This window comes from Erpetoichthys calabaricus, chromosome 4 (assembly GCF_900747795.2).
Source record: "Erpetoichthys calabaricus chromosome 4, fErpCal1.3, whole genome shotgun sequence".
NCBI lineage: Eukaryota > Metazoa > Chordata > Cladistia > Polypteriformes > Polypteridae > Erpetoichthys > Erpetoichthys calabaricus.
This window is the reverse complement of record NC_041397.2, coordinates 245,981,397-246,002,147: the sequence shown is the minus strand read 5'-3', so window position 1 is coordinate 246,002,147 and position 20,751 is coordinate 245,981,397.

The following is a 20,751-nucleotide window of genomic DNA, read 5'->3' as shown; positions in this document are numbered from 1 at the left end:
GAAGGGAGCTTGTGGGACAGGCTCGCAGCCCTCATTCATATCATCCAAAAGTGATTTTCACCTGTGCTTATAATGTACCAGTAGTCCACTTGAGTGTAGCCTTTAAAGAAGCCTCTCCTCCTCAGTCAGGTGAGTTAGAGTCCGGAGTGGAGTAGGAGGAGCAATGGAAAAAGAAGAATAACTGGACTGTGAAAGGAAAAGCCTATGATGTGAAAGATTTGGAAGTCATTTAGGAAAACTGAAGTCATTTTCCACTGAAGACTTGGTCTTAAGAGTTGTGTTCTAGCTTTCAGGTGCCAGATGTGCCCTATCAGTGACAGAAGTTTCATTGATTTCATTGTCTTGAAAGCTTTATACACTTCTTTTTTCCTGTGTGGTTTTATTAAATATCCCCTCATGATTTTATTTTTTGTACAGTCATTTCCTGAAAAAGTACTATTGGAGGCAGTCTTAATAACAGAGATTCTTGTTTTGAGGTGATTTACAAAGTGATGCTGAGACATAATGCTAAAGAATACTGAGAGCCATTCCTGGAGTATGGCTTGAGGAAGCAGTTTCATGTGTGGAACAGAGCCATACATGAAATAGTTGGTTCAATATTGTTGCTGTTCACCTCTATAAACAGCATTGACTTTGGACTTCACAGTAAACAGTGGTATTTCTCCAACTCACTTAACTGCAAGAAGGGTCCAGTTAGCTGTAGGAAAACTCACAAGAACTTGGATGAGATGGTAACCTTAATGTGGCTGCAAGTTGTGACATTGTGTTCCACAACAATTATGTGCAATCATCCTTTTTACAGCCAGTGGAGTAGGTGCTTGAAAGGAGTAACGGAGGTATCTGGTTGGGTGTGATTAGGGGGAATGGACTGGTAGATTTCATTGAGGGTGGTTATATGTTATTGAGTTTCTTTGATAATCATGGATTTCCCAAAACAAATATCATGGAGAAATACAAGGTTGTTTATATGTATGTCTGATACCAAAGTATCTATGGCTAAAGGTTTTTTCATTGCAGTCATGTCATCTGATTGGAGGCTGTTGAAATTTGGATACAGAGAGCTGATGAGGTGTCAGCTGATCACCTAAACTGGCACAGATAGATGGATACATATAGCACCCATTAGACAGTTGTGGAAGACCTAAACTGGTAGTGTAAGTGTACTTGGAATGAACAGCTGTTGCCTTTGTCCTATGTGAATTCAGCTCACTTATTGAATTTCATTAAAGGTCAGAAATATTGTGTCTCAATGGACCCTAATGAAAACATCAGTAATGTGGACACATTCTGAACAGGACAGCCAACCTGGGACTTGCTAGTAGAGACCAGTTGTAACTGAAATGATATAAGTAAAGAAAAATTGTTATATGCATTGTCTCATGCTAACTGAGAAGTACTAACAGGTGAGGAAGAAGGCAGCAGCAGGAGTGGCTAAAATGAAGGCCCATGTTTGAGAGGGGTTTAGTGAGGCCAAGGAGAACGTCTTTCAAATAGCCTTGAAAAGTCTCTGGAAAATCATGATGAATCTTGAAATGGTATATGAGATGTCACCTTGGGATTTGTCAATAGTTAAAAGGGAGCAATTCAAGGAACTTCTAAATCCATTCTTTTGGTAGTACTAGAAGAATGACATTCTAAAATTGAAAGTATTGGATATTATGTACAATCGTGGTTAATACAGCTGTTCAGTGTTGCATGGAAGTCAGTGCCTCAGGACTGGCAGACTAGGGTGCTGTTGCATCTTTTTAAAAATAGGAACATACCTTTGTCTCCATGGGAAGGTCTGTGTCAATAGTAGGTTCAGGGACAGATATACTCCAATTTGTTTATCAGAAGGAACAATATGGATTACTTCCTGGCTTTGCAATAATAGACTAATGCTTTAAGGCTCATTTGTTTAGCTGGTAGCTAAGCTGATCCAATATCTTTTCCATGCATGAGTCTTCTTAACGGTTGTCGACGTTTTTTCATCAGTAGGTTGCTTTAGATTCCCCCCAACTCTTTGCAACTCTTCCTGGCTTCAGTTCTAAATGCACTTATTGATTTCTACTGGTGTCCTTGAGTACACGATTTACCCTTACGTTAAAAAAATTCTGTTGAATCTGCTTTCTCAATGCCTTTGAAAATTTTGAAGACCTGGATTAGCTTCCCACACAGTCTCCTCTGTCAGAGTATGACATGTTGTTAGGTCCAAGGATACATTTGATTATCCATTTTCAGCTATTTCAGCAACATGAACGCTTGCTTATCTTGTCTGCATGTGCTTTGTGGATTTGGAAAAAAGCTTATGACTATGTTCCTTGTGGTATCTTGAAACTGATAAAAGAATATTGGATTCCAGAGCCACTGCTGCATGTCATTTGGTCCCTGTATTTGTGAAGTAAGAATTGTGTTGACAAACCTGCTATTAAGTTAAGCCTGTTTGAAATGGGCATAGGTTTCTGAAAAGCAGGGTTTTAAAATCATTGAAAAAGACTCTGTTTCCAGAAATGTTTAAAGGTTTGACTCCAACTCGCTTTAGTATATGCTTTTTCTAACTGTAACTTTTTCTATCCTGTAATGATTGGTTGGCAGTTATTAATTAATACAGTAGTACTATAAATTACGATGCAGAGTTTCATTTCATATACAGTAGTATATGAAGAATGACGGTGCTGGCAAATTAAGTTGTGTGTTAGAGGTATGCATCAGGACTGTTATCCCACAGAACTCAACATAAAAGCTGTGGATAAGGTTTTCTCCACAGTCAGGCGGGTAAGAACTGACAGCAGTGAGAAATGCAGGATTATAAATTGCCTACAATGTGTAATAAACCTCCAGTATAAAATGGTATTGCTTTTAATATAAACATAAACATTACATTATTAAAATTTTATCTTTTTACATATTAAAATCCACTTATAATGTTGTTTTAATAATCTTCTTTCTCATCAATAGATAATCAAAGCACATTGAGAACATGGAGGAGGCAGAAGAGCAAAAGACAATGAAAAGCTGCCAGCACAGCACAGTAAATAAGATAGGGAAGCCAGAAATTTGGAGATGGTTTTCTTTGGTCTTAGATTCAGATAGAAATGAGCTGACCTATATGAGCTATGTTTAATGTTTCACAGCCTAATCAAATTTTGTAAGAGAGAAGAAAGATATGTTTCCTGTTAGCATTAAGCAAGAAAAATAGTAAACTTATTTGTGAAGACATTCGTCCCTATGATTTTGTAGATGGTTTTGTGTAGCTTGCTCAATATCTTGCTTAGGTGGCGGCAAAATGCAGCAGGTTTATTCAAATTAAAATAAAAATCCTATGTTATCATATTTTAAATTATTTTATTCTTTATTTAATAGAGGTATTGGTCCAAGTTTACGAAAAAAAGTGTAGTGGATAGAAGCAGTCAGATATCAGTGAGAATAGGATTAAAAACAGTCCATACAGTGTATGTAATATACAATATGTACATTCTGTAGCTACACTGGCACAGGAAGTCATTCCATAACTTTATATGCATGTCTTGCTTCTGCTGCACAGCTTAAATGAAGTGCTGTACCTTGTACATGTTTTGCACCCACTTCCAACAAGCTAAGTGCCAACAGCTACATTTTTGTAAAGAAATTAAGTTTAAATCGAATTACAGATGCAGCTGGAGTATTGGTGTGTTTTGGTGTGTTTTTATTATTGTGGTTGTCACGTAAAAACTGACACTTGGAGTTGTAGTCCTGTTTATTAAAGTATGTGAAACTCAAAAGCTTGGTGTCAGAGACTGATAAGAATCTTAATACTCCAACTTTGACTCTGAATTTGACTCTGCCAAAAAACAGTCAAATTGATAATTGAGAAATACACTTTATAGTTGTGTTGACAAGTGTGTGTCTTGGCTCTTCTCTTCTTCATGTTTTACATGGAAATTATTTGAAGGTGTAGCTAAGACTCAAGGGTTCAATCTTTACTATTTGCAGATTATGTTTTTTCTCAATGTCTCATCAGATTTTGATCTTCATTGTGCACTGAAATGATTTGTATCCAACTGTAACACAGTTTTTGTGAAAGAGTGACTTTATACTAAAGACAGCTGCCCAAAGAGAAGACATTCAAGGGCCCCAGAATCATGTTCACAAGTGAAGATGGAGGAGATCATATGGTTTGGAATGAATCTTTGTAGTAGTGGCTGTTTTGTGAACATTGTATTGAATGGTGGTGTTGAAGCAAACACAGAGTTCTTGGATGAAGTTTGTGATTTATAAGAGATTTTCTGATACAGGATAACCTTTAAGTTGAAATTAACTGAGGTTATTTGAGGTAAGTTGCTTCCAGGAGTCTCCCACAGAATATGTACCAAGTGCAAGAGCAGCCCACTGGGAAGAAGATATACTGGCACTTTCAAGGCTCATTGGAGTTGTTACACCTTCTGACTGGCCTTGAAGCATCTTGGAACTTCCCAGGTGGTGCTGGAGTCTGCTGCTGGCCATAGGGTAGCCTTGTTGTTTCAACACAGTGTGTCATTGCTGCAACTCTCACCTTAACAAGGAGGTGGAAGCTAAAAGCTAAAATGAGCTGAAATGCATTTTTTGGATATTGAAGATTTTTCAGTCATTGAGGCTTAAGTGGTCATCAGTTAAACAAAATGAACTTTTTATTTTATCTAATTAATTTGATACATCTCTGATAATCTTTTTCTACATAATACAAAATGCTGTCTTTTACTGTCTCCTTAATCTACAGTATATAAAATTACTTATTCTGTTCAATGGTAACTTCCAGATGTGGAACCAGCTGCAACAGCCTGAAGTTATACTTCCTTCAGTGAAAAACATGTCTCCAATGATGAAATTCACAAGACTGGTGCTTAGTGAAATAGGAAGTTTTGTCTATCAAAAAAGTAAAAACATACTGAACTCTTAACAAAAGTGCTTAAAGTAGAGTGTGAGAAAAGCACTTTTTTACTTTCTTTAATTAGAAGGAACAACCTTTCTTACCCTGCTGTATAAATTAACCAGTTAAAATAATCTTCAGCTCTTTAAAATTGGAGTCATAACAGTGAGGAACTTATTATGCCACCAGTGGTCATAAGGCTTAAATAGGACATTTTAAGCCATGTAACAAATAAAAATGGTCTGTTATGTTTTATGGGAAGCATGGAGGTACTGGCTGTAAGCTACAGAAATCTAGATCCTTTCTCCAGGTTGGTTATTGTGTTTGTGTATATACCCATTCTTTACATGTTCTTATTGTCATGGGGTTCCGCAATCTGCAATTTTTTAAATAACAGATGCTTTTGTTTTAATTTTATTTTGCTCAGAGAAACAAGATGAACTTAACACTTACAGGATAATTAACATCAAACCATTTTCTCTTTCTGAATTGTACCAGTAATCTTTCACCTTAAAACATCTGTGTAAATGAAACAGAAGACCAGGAAACAGTTGTGATGCCTCAGGCTATGTTGACTACTTTTAAAGGTTTGGGAATGGAAATGCATAAAGAGATCAAAAGCTTTAAGCAAAGACATCCATCATACAGACAGCCAGCCAATCAAATGTGTGTAATACCCCATCTGCCAAAGTCCCACATGGAATTTCTACATAACTATGGCATGTCCGTTGGGCCAAAAATAGTGATTACAAATAGGACAACAAAAGAGAGTGAATGCAATGTCAGGAGAGAGTGAAGGCTGCGTCAGAAGAAGAGACACAGAGAATGTTTGACCATTTCATCTGAACAACAGTGAAAGCGTGTTATGAATAACAGCAATTGCTAAGTTAAAAGCTGCCCCATGACAACTTCCAATCCTTGACATTCTCCATAAGCTTTTTCTAAATTCTATATGCAGACTCTTACTATAATTTTTATTTTCTATTATTTTCTTGTTCTATTTGGTATTATTATTTATTAATAAATATCACTTTGCTTTTACATTTTCTATAGTTTGTGCTTGTGTCCAGAGTGATTGAGCTAATAAAATGAAAATTAAGACACCTGTATGAGAAGTTAGGGCGGTATGGTGGCGCAGTGTTAGCGCTTCTGCCTCGCAGTAAGGAGACCAGGGTTCGCATCCCAGGTCTTCCCTGGCGTGGAGTTTGCATGTTCTCCCCGTGTCTGCGTGGGTTTTCTCTGGGTGCTCCGGTTTCCTCCTACAGTCCAAAGACATGCAGGTTAGGTGGACTGGCGATTCTCGAATGTCCCTAGTGTGTGCTTGGGTTGTGCGTGTGTGTGTCCTGCAGTGGGTTGGTGCCCTGCCTGAGATTGGTTCCTGCCTTGTGCCCTGTGTTGGCTGGAATTGGCTCCAGCAGACCCTCGTGACCCTGTGTTAAGATTTAGCGGGTTGGAGAATGTATGAGAAGTTAGCCACCTTACTTGCTCATATGTTGCTCTTCAAACAAAAGACAATTGCTGGGCATATTGTTTGATTGGTAATTAGCATAACTAAAACAGCTGCACTTTTAATTGTGTCGAAATGACATCCGCATGTTTGCCAGTGCTAGTGATAGTAAAGTTCTTATGTTGAGACTCCTATAGAATATTTTCTAATGCATTTAGGCATTACCATTGTCTAATTTAAGATATCTTTATATGAATGTGAAGGGGTTCTAAGTAGAATATTGTGGGGTGACTGACAATTAGACTTTCACCTGGGATTTTGTCTATAGGATCCCTACACATACGTATGTGTATCTATATGTGTGTTAATCTTAAGGTGCGAGTGTAGTAACGGACTTGGTAAGTCATACAGAACCCATGATAATACACTTATTTCTGTTTCTTCCTCGTCCCAAAATACATGGACAGTAGATAAATTACTGACTGTAAATCCATCCACTGTTATCAGGTATGGATGGATGAGTGTGCCCTGTGATGGGTGAACCTTGCATAGCAGGTTCGTTTGTTTCTTGTGCCCCCAGACTAGGCCCCAGTTTTCAAAGCCCCATATTAGAATAAGTGAATTTGAAAAGTGGATAGATGGTGTAATTTGCAGACACACACTGCTGGAATATTATGTAATTTTATCTCATACCCTTCACTAACTGCCTAATCTTTCCATAGAATACATGGAAATAAAAAACATTTAAATATTATAGAAAAATACGTTTATTTTTAATGCTGATTTAACAATGGTTTTCAGTCAAACTTGGAAACAAGTTTATGGGTAAATCTTTCTATTCTTTATTTCTTGGCTCTTCAGCTTTGTCCCGCTGACTTAGTTTACAGACAGGGTTCAAAAGCTGCAAAACTTTATAATTCCTATAAAAACAGCACTTTGATGTTAAGTCACTGTGAAAAAACATACAGGTAGTAAAAGATGGTGTGTAGTGGCTGCTCTTTTTATTAACAAAAATTATTTACAAAAAGTAATCCAATGAGGAATATAACTGCCCAAGCCACTGAATCTCAATTTCAGTCCTGGGAGACCCCTGTGGCTGTAGGTTTTTATTCCAACCAATTTCACAATCAAGACATTTTTCTTACCTTGAAATTATATCATTGTCTAATGACCTGTTCTTTTTTACTCTTTAAGAAATTCTGAAATATTTGTACTTTTTCCAAAATTTTAAGTGCTTAGAATTCTTTTTTTAATGTACCGTTTTCTATACAAATGGCACCCTTAATATTGAAAAAAAGAAAATAGCAAAACATTAAGCAAAGTTTTTGGCACAATTACAGATATTCACAATTTTCTTAGACATATTTGTAGGCTGGATAATTAAACAATGAGATCAATTAAAAGTAAAAGAAACTGATTATCTTTGGAACAAAAACCTGTGAAAACAGGGGGTCCCTGGGACCGACCCAGAAACCCACTGGCCTAAGCCACATTCCTCCTTGTCTTTTTTACCAGAACATTCTTTCAAGATCTTAATAATATGAAAGACCTTGTGACTAATCTTCAGCTCTGTCTTGTTTTCTAATCTGTGTTATAATGGGTGTCTTTCCTAAATTTTTATAGTGAAGGTTTCAGAAAAAGTATACATCTATTCTGTTTTTTTAACCCTGACAATGCCATTGTAGACATTTGTTTGTTATCTTAAGGTCTTTTTTTAGAAGTTGAAAATTATTTTGTGTTAATGTATGGCATTTTTTAAGTATTATAACATCTGTTTCCATACCCTGATGATCATATCCTGCATTCCTGGGAATGCATGATGCTGCCCTCACTGAAGTGCTCTTTATAAAGGTTATTCACTTTGTTCCTGGATCATCCAAGACCACGATTCTTTGAGCAATTGTGTACAAACCTCTGTAAATCTTTGATTTCTGATTTTGATCAAGAACTTTGATTTTTGGATGGTATTTTGGCCTCTGATGACTAATAGTTTGATCTTTTTGTAAAAAACTCAGCACAATTCTTGACCATGTCCTATCTCCTGCTCTTTTCGTGTCAAATTCTCACTGTCTCTCTTTGAATTAGTATGGCTTGTCTTTGGATGCTACATTTAAACAGAATCTTGTCTTGCAGCATCTCATAAAGTAATACTGCTTTCTTTTCTTAATAAATTTTCTTAAGATATTTGCTCTTATGTGTGTTTATAAATGCAAGCTAAATCTTTTACTCAATATTTAAATGTGGTCAGTTACCTTTTAAAATATAAAAGTGGGGCAACTAGATTACTGATTATATTTATTACTCACAACTGTCGACAACTGTAACTTAACTTGTTATGAATAAGTGTTTATCATTGTGTTATATTAACTGGTATACTTATGTTGTACTGTATAATTCAGAGATGTTCAGACACACATACTAGACGTATGCACATATAACCCAGTACTTTACTTATACAAAACAATATTGTGTACAGATAACGCAATACTGTTAACATGCATACTAGTCATACTGAAAATATGTTAATCAGTATTGTGTGCATGAAACCAAAAGTGTCCTGAAGTCAAAAACAAACTCTCAAAAATTATAAATACCAATAATGTTTAAGCAAAAAAAACATATCTGAGGAATATATAAGAACAAATTTTAGAATCATACACAGCAAAAATTTGCTTATGTGTAAGACAGTAGAGGAAGCTGAAGACCAAAGCTGTAAATAGCTATGATTCCTGCATAAGAAGCTGAGCCATCCTGCTTCCAAAATAAATTCACATTCTATAAAATGTGGAAGAATTAGTTGCACAAGCCACACACTAACAGCAACTGCTGCGACTGAATAAAAAAAATATCAACAGCTGGAGAGATCTGAGAAAAAGTTTGCGAGAGAAGAGCAGAGGAGAGCAATATCGGAAACACCAAGTGAGATAAACAGCTCTACTGACTGTAACTTGTGAGGAAAAGATGGAAAAATCAAGTAATGATTCTGTGATGACAGATAAAACAAGAAAACTTTGATAAGTAAAACCTAAATTCTATATGAGCATGTATGTCAAGTCATATTAGCATTTAGAATATATCTGGAAATGCATTTTAAGATATCTTAAAATGAACTATGGATATCTGAAAACACATCTCTTTCAAGATACTGTATCTTAAATGCATTCATCAGCAGTAGTGTGGCACACAGCTCACTTTGAAGTACATTTTGAGATATCTTGAAATAACTTTCAGTGCATTTTGAATATGTAAAGTGTAGTTCAAAATATGATAAAATATCATCAGATTGTTTGCAATTTGAAAGATCAGAAATGCAATTTAAGTTCTCTTAAAATCATATCCTTTAAAATCTATATATATAATTCACTAAGGCAGCCGACCATGGCAGGCAAGACGCAAGACAGAGCCATGCCCGCCAACTCACAGAGCCCCGCCCACCAACAATTCACTAAGCAGCCATGCGCGCCGATGATTTCCGCACGTGTTCAGTCTCTCCCTGTGTATTCCCTGTGCAGCGAGCAAGCGAGCCAGAGAGAGAGAGCGACACACACAGACACGCGAGAGAGAGACACACACACACACACACACACACACAGGCGCACGAGAGAGAGACAGACACACATACACACACAAGCGCGCGAGAGAGAGAGAGAGAGAGACACGCGTGAGAGAGAGCGGGCTGGACGCATAAGGCAGAGAAGGCAGTTAAAAAATGCACCGGGCTTGATTTTGTTTTCACTTCTGTTTACAGCAATCGGTTCGTAGCGTGCATTGTTGCAATGTTACTTTTCTTGGTGGTTTATTAAATTACGGATTTTTCAAATGTTCATTTTTTTCCCTGTGCTTAAAACTCATTAAAAAAGTGTTTTTAGTGAGCAGTTCGTAGCGCTATAGCACGAACTCTTGCAGTGTTAAGTTTTCTCTGTTGTTCAAGGTTTTCTCAGTGTTATTCAATGTTTTTACATTTAGTTTACTATCACGCTGTGCATTCTATGGTATAATCTATATGCTGTATATAATTCACTAAGCAGCTGACCATGGCAGGCAAGACGCAAGACAGAGCCCCGCCAGCCAACTCACAGAGCCCCGCCCACCATCAATTCACTAAGCAGCTGACCATAGCACGCAAGACAGAGTCACGCCTACCAACTCACAGAGCCCCGCCCACCAAATCTAAGACCATGGGATATGCACGACAGAGCCCCCGTCCGCCAACTCTAACCCTCCTCCCGAGTCCACCCTTGCTCTCGAGGCACCTCACCTTCAAAAGAAGGCTTCCTGTCATTTTAAGATGTCTTAATATGCATTTGAGATATCTTGAATTACACATGAACTTATTTTAAGATATCTCAAAATACATTTCAGATAACCTAAAATGACACCATCATTATTTTAAGAAGTAAGCCATCTACAATCAAGAGAATGCTTTTGAGAGGGTGTGCAACCTATATAAATTCTTGGAGCGACTATCCTGGATGAACTGAAGTGAGCACAACAGATTTATTATCAAGAAGGCTCACTGACACCACTACTGCCTCAGATACAGTATCTGAGAAAAATTCAAACTTCTCCATCTCAATTTTGCACCAGTTTAAATAAAGATTATAAAAGTGAAGGCCCCAGCTACTTTATGTTCAAGGCATATACAACACATACTGCCTTAAAAAGGTAAGCCATATTATTAAACACCTCAGCTATCATGACAATTTGTATGTACGGTCAGTTGTAGTAACAATCACTGAATGTGTTCTTCTCATAATAAAAACTATAACAGCAGTGTACGTGTTCTTTCTTTATATATATATATATATATATATATATGACATATAATTCCATATACTGCATTTTTGCATGCTTTTTGTGTCTTTTGTTGTTATTATATCACTGTTACTATTCTGAGGAGATATACAGGTAAGAATTTCATTATTATTATGTAATGTACATTGCGTGCATTATTTATGTCTTCAACATGTTTTTAAATGCTTTACCATAATATTAAAAAGTACACACATACCCCATATAAAAATGTTGTGGAAAAAAAATGAAATGGCAAATTTTCATCTGTGGTAATTCTGAAAAGTAGCAGTTTACACTTGTTAAATTGTGTACAAACAAGGACCATTGAATGCAGTCTTTCACTCAACCAGTTTTCAAAACTTTGTTCCAAGTTCAAATGAAATCAGTGATCCATTTGTAAATCATTTTTAAGTTAAAATTTTACTAAACATTTCAGCAAGAAATTGTGTAAACAACATTATTTTTTTATATCATTAACAAAGAGAAAACAGAAAATAATTCCTCCCCATCTTCCCTGTATTCTCTCTTTCCCCATTGAACAGTGGAAAATATACAGTTCACCTCACTGAAAACAGGCAGTAAATGGAGGAGCCTGAAGAAAGTTGAAAGAGGAATTAATTAATTGATCTATAATTCATGGCATTTATAAAAAGTTAGATAATACTTTGTCACTTATCTGTGCATGATGGGGTTAAAGGATAATGCCACAAAACCTTGTCTTCAATGAAGTTTGAAGACACTGAAGCAGTCCACTCAGAGAGCATATTTGTGGCTTCATCTTTTCCAGGTGATGGTTTAAAGGAAGGACTGAGGGAACCACAGCACTTTCTGTAACACATTTCTCTCCTTGAGTAAGATCTGTGGCTTCGGCAAAAGGCTGAGGAATATCAACCAGTTCCTTTAGCTGGTTCCATTCTCTTAAGGAATATATCAGCTCCTTGTGTCCTCCTATTCCTAGCACCTTACATAGCTGTTGAGGATCACAGTGGAGCACATCTTTCACCTGCTTCAGTGTGGAATTCCAGCAGGCATATATGGTCGCTGGGATTCCCCTCTGTCCAAACTCAGCCTCAAGAAGGTCTTTGAATGCTAGCATGCAGAAGGCTGCTTGTCTTTGATAATTTGGAGAGAGTAAAATTGATTGCTCTTGTCTCTTGTAAACCATCACTCAGAACAAGTTGTAAGGTGTGCGCAAAGCACTGTAGGTGTTTTTGTTTACTGTTCTTGCCCATGGACTTCTCAACAGCCTCTTGTTATTTCACTGTAAGATCTTCCACAAATCTGGATTATCAAGACTACATTCAGACTGTTTCCCATCACTTGGGAAGCAAACAGTAAAGGCTTTAAACATGTTAGCTGCATTATCAGTGATAATGTAATCAATCTTGTGTTGGATTTTGCAATCACTGCAAATCCTTTCAAACTGTTCACATACACAATCACCTGTGTGTGTCCCTTCAGACTGTTTGCATGACAGAAAACTGGACCTCAGCTCAAAGGTTTCTTTCTCCTTTGCTATCCAAATGGCAGTGACTCCAAGATAGCCTCTCATCTTCCTATCGGACCATATATCCACAGTTACAGAGAGATGTTCAGCTTGCTCCAATTGTTTTCTGAGTTTTGCCTGTTTCTCTGCAACCAGGTCTTCTATTTTAGAAGTGATAGTTTTCTGGCACTCTGGTGTATACTTACTATTGACAATGGACACAAAGTGATGAAAGCTCTTATGTTCAACTAAATAGAGGGGTATGTTGTAGCTAACAATTAAGTCTGACAATATTTCGTTAGCAATGAGCTTTTGTTGAGGGGTTGGAGTTAGAGTATAACAGTACTTGCTTCAGTGAACTGAGAGATGCTAGGCTGCAAAGAGTCACTAGTTACCATTTTGGTCTTCAGATATTCCTCAAAACTAAGAAATAAGAAAAAATGCAACCATATATAAACAAATAAGAAATGTAACATATTTTTTGCACTTTGTCACAATTATTGCCCTACAGTAGTCAAGAGGTTAATATGAGGTTGAGCATTTTATACAGCATAAGTAGGCAACAAAAATTAATGTTAGCTAAAGCTAATATACTATATTAGTTGCATAGTCATTATTACTTATTGCAACAGCAGCTAAGAGAACAAACTCCTATAGCCGAGCACCATTCTGATGTGGAAGAAATAAATTGGAAATATTATTGTGATGTGTAAGTCACTGTCTTGCACCCAAAAGACAAGGGTCAGTCTCCAGCTTCAGAACGATCAACTTTATTAATTAACTTAAAACAGGAACAGCAAGCGTATTTATTGAAGCGGGAGCTACCTCTCCATGACACACAGGCACAGCAAACCATCAGTGACTTCATCAGTCATTCTGCCTTGGCTCCCTCCTTCGGTTCAGGCACTGATAATCCACCTCATCAGGTCAGGATCCGTGACTGGGATCGGATTATCTTGGAGGAAAGGGGACAAAGAGAAAGTGGGCCAGGTCATTGGCCAAATTAAAGTACCCCGCAGATCAGCGATCAGTCTATCGCCGATGGACATGTTGCACAGCGGGGCTGTGAACTCGTCGTTGAGGCAGGATGCGTTGTGTAGCAAGGCTGTGGACTCGTTGTTGAGGCAGTGAGCCTGTCGATGTCTGGCGGGTATGCCACATATTAAAGAAACAAATCTTGTCCTCAATTAGGACCTTTTGGGTCAGGAACCAGACAGGACAAAACTTGTTCAACACATCTTTATTTCTCTTCCTGTTACAGCAATCTACTAAGGGACAGTGCCCTGGGCAGTGGTTGTCAACAGATGGTCAAAGAATAAAGACAGACTGTCATTCTTATACACAACTGAATTTGTATAAAAGTGCTGAATTAATAAATAGACATCACCTGACATTTACCCTGATTGGTTAAAACATGAGATATTTATCAACAGAGGCCATAACCATCTTATACATATATCCATAATAAAAGTCTAATTTCACTATATCCTTGCTCTTTACAAACACTTGTTAAGTTCTGCCCTTAACTTTCTTTTATGATGTTTCTATGTACATGACAACCATCAAGTCGTGTTTACAGGACATTTGCTGATTTTTGTGTATTACATCAGCCAATTCCTTCAACTCCCTGGAACATTTACTTAACCATTTCAGCAGTCTTTTCATTCAATTCTCCAACACAAAACACTTGATGGGCAAAAGCTATAGTATCCCTTTAATGACTATATTACCCCTTGATGTTCCCATTACTTCTCACACAGTATGTAATGCTGGTTCATTTGAGAGTAAAACTATTAACAAATTGACCTTTTAATGCATCTGTGCTTGTGCTTAAATGTGATGGAAAAATGCATTTTCATAAAAATTAATTTTGGATTAGTCAAATAATACCAGTGCAGTAAGAAAATTCTTAAAAATGTATATACTGAATATATAGTTTTTAATGTACACAGATTTGCATTCTGATTGAATACTCAAAATGTATAACATATTCTGAATACTTTGAGTGAAATGGCATAACAAGTTAAACATATTTAAACAGTTATTAACAGTTTTAATTTCACATAAAACAGAAGGTCTGTTTTTATTGTTCGTGTAATAAAAGGTGTTATTTTGCTTGACTACTCATTCCATCAAAAACAAGGGAAACCAAATTTTTCAGGGAATTTTTTTTATTAATAAAGGTTGAATATTAGGGGATTAGGGTCTCGTCCGTTACAGGAGATGGACGTCTGAAGCGGAGCTCCGTTAGCAGCAGCTTTATTTTCCCACGTATTTCTTATTATTTAGAGGTACCCTGTATTTACCCGACCCAAGGAACTTCCACTACAATATATAAACATGAGTAACAAAAAGAGAAGTCAGAAAGAACCGGAAAAGAAACTTAAAGCTGCATCAAAGTCTGGACAGACATCCGGCCTGAGTACGAGGTATGGCCTCTCGGAGACTGATCTGGAACAGGCAGACGAATGCGCAGACTACCTAGGACCCCGCTCCACTGCATCGTCTCCAGTCGAGAGTGAAAATGGGTGCGAGGGTGCAAGTGATACAGGTCACGATGGATCGCCGATTTTTCAGATGATCATTCAAGACTAGAAAAGGCCCTGCAGTACGTGCTTTTATCTACTCATTGCGAGCCCACAGCATCTGCTGTAACAGGAACTACAATTCCACTCACGGAACATGAAAGCCAAAGCGAATTGTCCAAAATGAAAGAGATGATCGCTACACTGGCTATGGCCATAAGTGAGTTTAAGACGGATAACAAAAACCGGGAAATGCGTCTATTTAAACGTTTTGACGTGACCTTTAAAGGCATAGTGGAGAAATTAGAGGAACACATTGAAGAAAATAGATCCAAACTGAAAAAACTTGCCAATCAGTTGAATGACGTTACAGATCAGCTGGAGGACGTTAAGCAGGCATTCACGGTTCGAATTGAAACAGCGGAACAATTGGCATCTAACACTGATGAAAAAGCTACAGCTGCGAATTCCGAATGCAAAAAACTCAGAGAAAGACATGCGGCCCTGGAAGATGGGTGCAGAAGGAATAATAGAAGAATTGAAGGTATACCTGAGAAACGAGAAAGTTCAAACCCAGTGAAATTTGCAGTAGAATTACTCTCTGAAATAATTAGAGATGACTTTAAATTAGATACCGAGATAGCAGCAGCTTATCACATACTCAGATCAAACACCTTTAAACCCAGGTCTTTTATTGTTCACTTCGAGCGATTATGATGTAAGCTTGATGTGATGGCACTTCTCAGACACAAGCAAGAGATTATATTTGAAAATAATCTCATTCGTATTTTCCTCGACTTCTCACCTTTAACAGCTGCAAAACGCGCAGCTTACTTCAACATTAAAAAGCTGCTATGGAAAGCTGATATCAAATACAGCCTCTTATATCCTGCCAAACTGAAAGTGGAAGTTCAAGACAAATATGTATTTTCAAGCAAGGAGGAAGCTGAAAAGGAATTAAAGAAGCTGTTCCCGACACTGCTTTGAATGTCAATAATGAGCCATATTCTGTCATGGCATGGAAAGGACTTATCATCTGCTGTCTGATCCACTTTTAAAGAGACGGTATTATAATTATACACCTTTTCTTTACTTGGACACTATATTTTTATGTTTTAATTACAGCTATAGACGTGATTGTGTGGAAGTGTGGAAGTAACTAAAGTTTTTTTTACTACCCTAAAGTAGACTGTTTAACATCATACCCTTGGTTAATTGCTATTTCTACTATTGCATTAGGATCTACTAAGCATATCCTAGACTACTTGTTAAAATCATTCCCAGGGTTCATTATTTTATTATCTTAATATCTTAAAATTGCTTAAGGTTATATTTTAAGCTTAAAGACTGTTAATGATTATATTTTTGGCAGATAGTATTTAGACTTTAGCTGCAATAGATATCTCTACTATGTTTTAATTCTCAAACGCCACTGCGGGGGGGGAGGGGGGGCTTGTTTTGTTTTGGACGTGCTCTGTCTCTTGGTATGTCAGAGGACTGGAACATTGCGAAGTGGGATTTAGCCTCATGCAGGGAGGCAAAATGAAGGGGTGGGGGGATAAAGGGGGGAGAGAAGGAGAGCAGGCTATATCAAATCGATTCTTGTAATCCTTATAACTATAAATATCAATGTAACAATAGGCTATATGGTAATAACTCGTGGGAAATTTGAAATTAAGATTAAAACTGCCTCACTACCAGTTAAGACTATAAAATGACATAAAAAAGTCAGATTCAATGTCTCCATGATGGGACAGTTAACTTTGTGAGCTGGAATGTTAAAGGCCTGAATCACGAATTAAAGAGAAAGAATGTATGCTCTTACCTAACAGGCTTAAACACTAAAATAGTATTTTTACAGGAGACCCACTTACTAAGCAAGGGTCAGTCCATACTACAAAAAGACTGGACTGGCCAAATGTTCTATTTTAGCTTTACAAAGAAAACTAGAGGTGTGGGAATTCTCATACACAGAACAGTTCCATTTGTAGCATCAGATGTAGTATCGGACCCTGAAGGGAGATATGTGATGGTCATGGGCAACTTATTTAACAGTAAAATGATTTTGATAAATGTTTATGCACCCAGTGTCGATGATAAGGAATTCATGCAAAATCTATTTGCATCCATTCCCAATGTGAACACTCATAAAATTATAATGGCTGGGGACTTTAATTGTGTTTTAAATCCACTCTTAGATAGGACTCCCGTCACAGGGGGAATGACATCTAACACTGCAAAGACAATTACACAGTTTGTAACTGACCACAACTTATCAAACCCCTAGAGGTTTCTTAACCCAAACTCAAGAACATATTCGTTCTACTAACCAGTGCATCATAGCTACTCAAGAATTGATTATTTTTTTATAGATAATAATTTCTTGCCTACGATTAAATCGTGCAAATACGACACAATTGTTATCTCTGACCATGCCCCTCTAGTCTTGGAGCTAAAATCATTAAGCCCCACACACTCACCTCGCAGATGGCATCTTAACCCTCTTCTATTAGCCGACGAGAACTGCACAGAATTTATATCCAAACAAATCAGCTTCTTCATAGAGACAAACACACCCTCAGAGGTTTCTGCAGGAACACTCTGGGAAACTCTAAAGGCCTTCTTAAGAGGACATATTATTTCATATCTTTCCCACAGAAATAAATTAGAAACCAAGAAAGCGTCAGAGCCAAGAAGTGAAATTACTAGAATAGATGAAGAACAAGCCAGGCGCCCAAGTGAGGCTCTTCATAGGAAAAGGCAGGCTCTGCATACAGAACTCAACATCTTGACAACTAAAGAAACTGAACAAGTTATTTATAAGTCAAGACATCATTACTATGAACACGGAGAGAAAGCTAATAAGCTTTTAGCTCAACAAATCCACAAGCAAGAAGTTCGCAATGCAATCCCAGTAATCACCAACACGAATGGAGAAGAAATCATTGACCATAAAAATATAATGCACACATTTAGAGATTACTATAAAATCTTATATTCTACTGAGTTCAAAGAAGACAACACACAATCTAATGCATTTCTGGATAAATTACAGACACCACAAATAGATACTTTAAGTGCTGAGGAACTGGATAAATCTCTGACCCTATCAGAATTACTAGATGCTATAAAGTCACTTCAAAGCGGGAAATCAGCAGGCCCTGATGGCTACCCTGTAGAATTTTATAAGAAATTCTCCACTCAGCTAGCTCCCCTCTTATTGGCAACATTTACAGAACCTAGAGACAATCAAATTCTACCTTAAACTTTTCGTCAAGCATTAATTACCGTCTTTCCTAAACAAAATAAGGACTTATTACAATGCGCATCATACAGACAAATTTCATTCCTGAATAATGATGTTAAGATACTCTCAAAAATTATAGCTAGAAGGATGGAGAAAGTGCTGCCTTCGGTAATATCACAGGATCAAACTGGATTTATTAAAGGCTGACACTTATCTTTCAATCTCCGACGCTTGTTTAATGTAATATATTCACTAGCAAAGTCAAACACCCCAGAGATATTATTATCACTAGATGCAGAAAAGGCATTTGATATGATTGAATGGAACTACCTTTTCACTGCATTGGAGAAATTTGGGTTTGGCCCGAATATTTGTGCATGGATCAAACTACTGTATACCAATCCAGAAGCTTCAGTTTGTATTAACAGCATTTGTTCAGACTACTTTAAGCTAGAACGTGGCACCAGACAAGGATGCCCCTTGTCACCACTGCTGTTTGCAATCGCCATTGAACCACTTGCAGTCCACTGTTGAGATTCTTATCAGATAAAGGGGATTATCAGAGAAGGACTGGAACAGAAAATTTCTATATATGCAGATGATATGGTTTTATATATATCAGACTCAGAAAACACTGTGCCTGCAGTTTTAACAGCACTTACAGAATTTCAAAAGATATCTGGTCTCAGAATCAATCTGAATAAAAGTATACTCTTTCCAGTGAATTCACAAGCATATAATATTAGATTGGACACCCTACCTTTTACCATAGCAGATCAGTTTAAATACCTAGGGGTAAATATCACAAGTAAACATAAAGCTCTTTATCAACAAAACTTTGCCGTCTGTATGGAAAAAATTAAGCAAGACTTGCATAGATGGTCAACCCTTCATCTCACTCTAGCTGGAAGAATTAATGTTGTTAAGATGAATATCCTTCCTAAACTTCTTTTTTTTATTTCAAAACATTCCAATATATATCAATAAATCATTTTTTAAACAATTAGATTCAACTATAACCTCATTTATTTGGAATCTCAAAACACTCGCGTATCCGAAGAGCGACCCTACAAAGACCTCAGGCAGAAGGTAGCATGTCTTTATCTAATTTTCAGTTTTATTAGTGGGCAGCAAACATACAAGCCATAAAAACCTGGACACAAATAAATGAACATACACAGGCTTGGTCCGCAATAGAAGTAAAATCCTGTAGTATTTCTTTATACTCCCTGCTCTGTGCTCCAATAAATGCAAGTTATCACAAATATACTAATAACCCAATTGTGCTTTACTCACTCAGAATATGGAACCAACTTAGAAAGCATTTTAAGATGGAAAATCTTTTATCTGTGGCACCCTTGCAGGAGAACCATCTTTTTCAACCCTCGCAAACATATCCAGTTTTTAATACCTGGAAAAGATTTGGGATTAAATTGCTCAGAGATCTTTATATAGACAATATCTTTGCATCCTTTGAACAATCACATTCCAAATTCAACCTCCCAGCTACACATTTCTTTCACTATCTTCAAATTAGAAACTTTGTTAAACAGAAACTGCCCGATTTTCCTAATCTCGTACCCTCCACCATGCTGGAAAAAATATTGCTCAATTTCGAGGAATTAGACACCATTTCCGCATTATATAAAATTTTTATTAGAGTCCCTTCCTTTCAAAGATCCAAGAGGACAATGGGAAAAAGATCTCTTAATTAATATATCAGAAAAGGAGTGGAAGGTAGCATTGCAGAGAATTCACTCGAGCTCCATATGCGCAAAGCATAGAATTATTTAACTAAAATTTATATATCGAGCTCATCTGTCTCGTTTAAAACTGTCCAAAATGTTTCCAGGGCAAGATCCAACCTGCGAACGCTGCAACCAAGCTCCTGCCTCACTGGGTCACATGTTTTGGGCATGCACCAAATTAACATCATTCTGGACCTAAATTTTTAAGTGCCTTTCAGACAGCCTTGGGGTCACAATCCCTCCTAACCCATTAATAGCTGTGTTCAGTGTTCTTCCAGATGGACTTGAAGTGGAGAAGGACAAGCAAACTGTGATTACATTCACTACACTTTTGGTACGCAGACTTATTTTGTTAACTTGGAAGAATCCTAACTCTCCTCTGATAAGTCACTGGGAAACCAATGTTTTATATTATTTGAAATTGGAAAAAATCAAATTCTCAGTTAGTGGATCTGTACAGATTTTTTTCAAAACCTGGCAGGATCTAATCAATAATATTTTACAATAAGAAGAAATAATTATTTCTGCATTTCTTTTCCTTCTCCATTTATTTATTTATATATATATATATTTTCCTTTTTTTTTGTTTATTTTTGCCCTATTAAAAAGCCCTAAGCAATTCTCCTTTGGCCATGCTCTC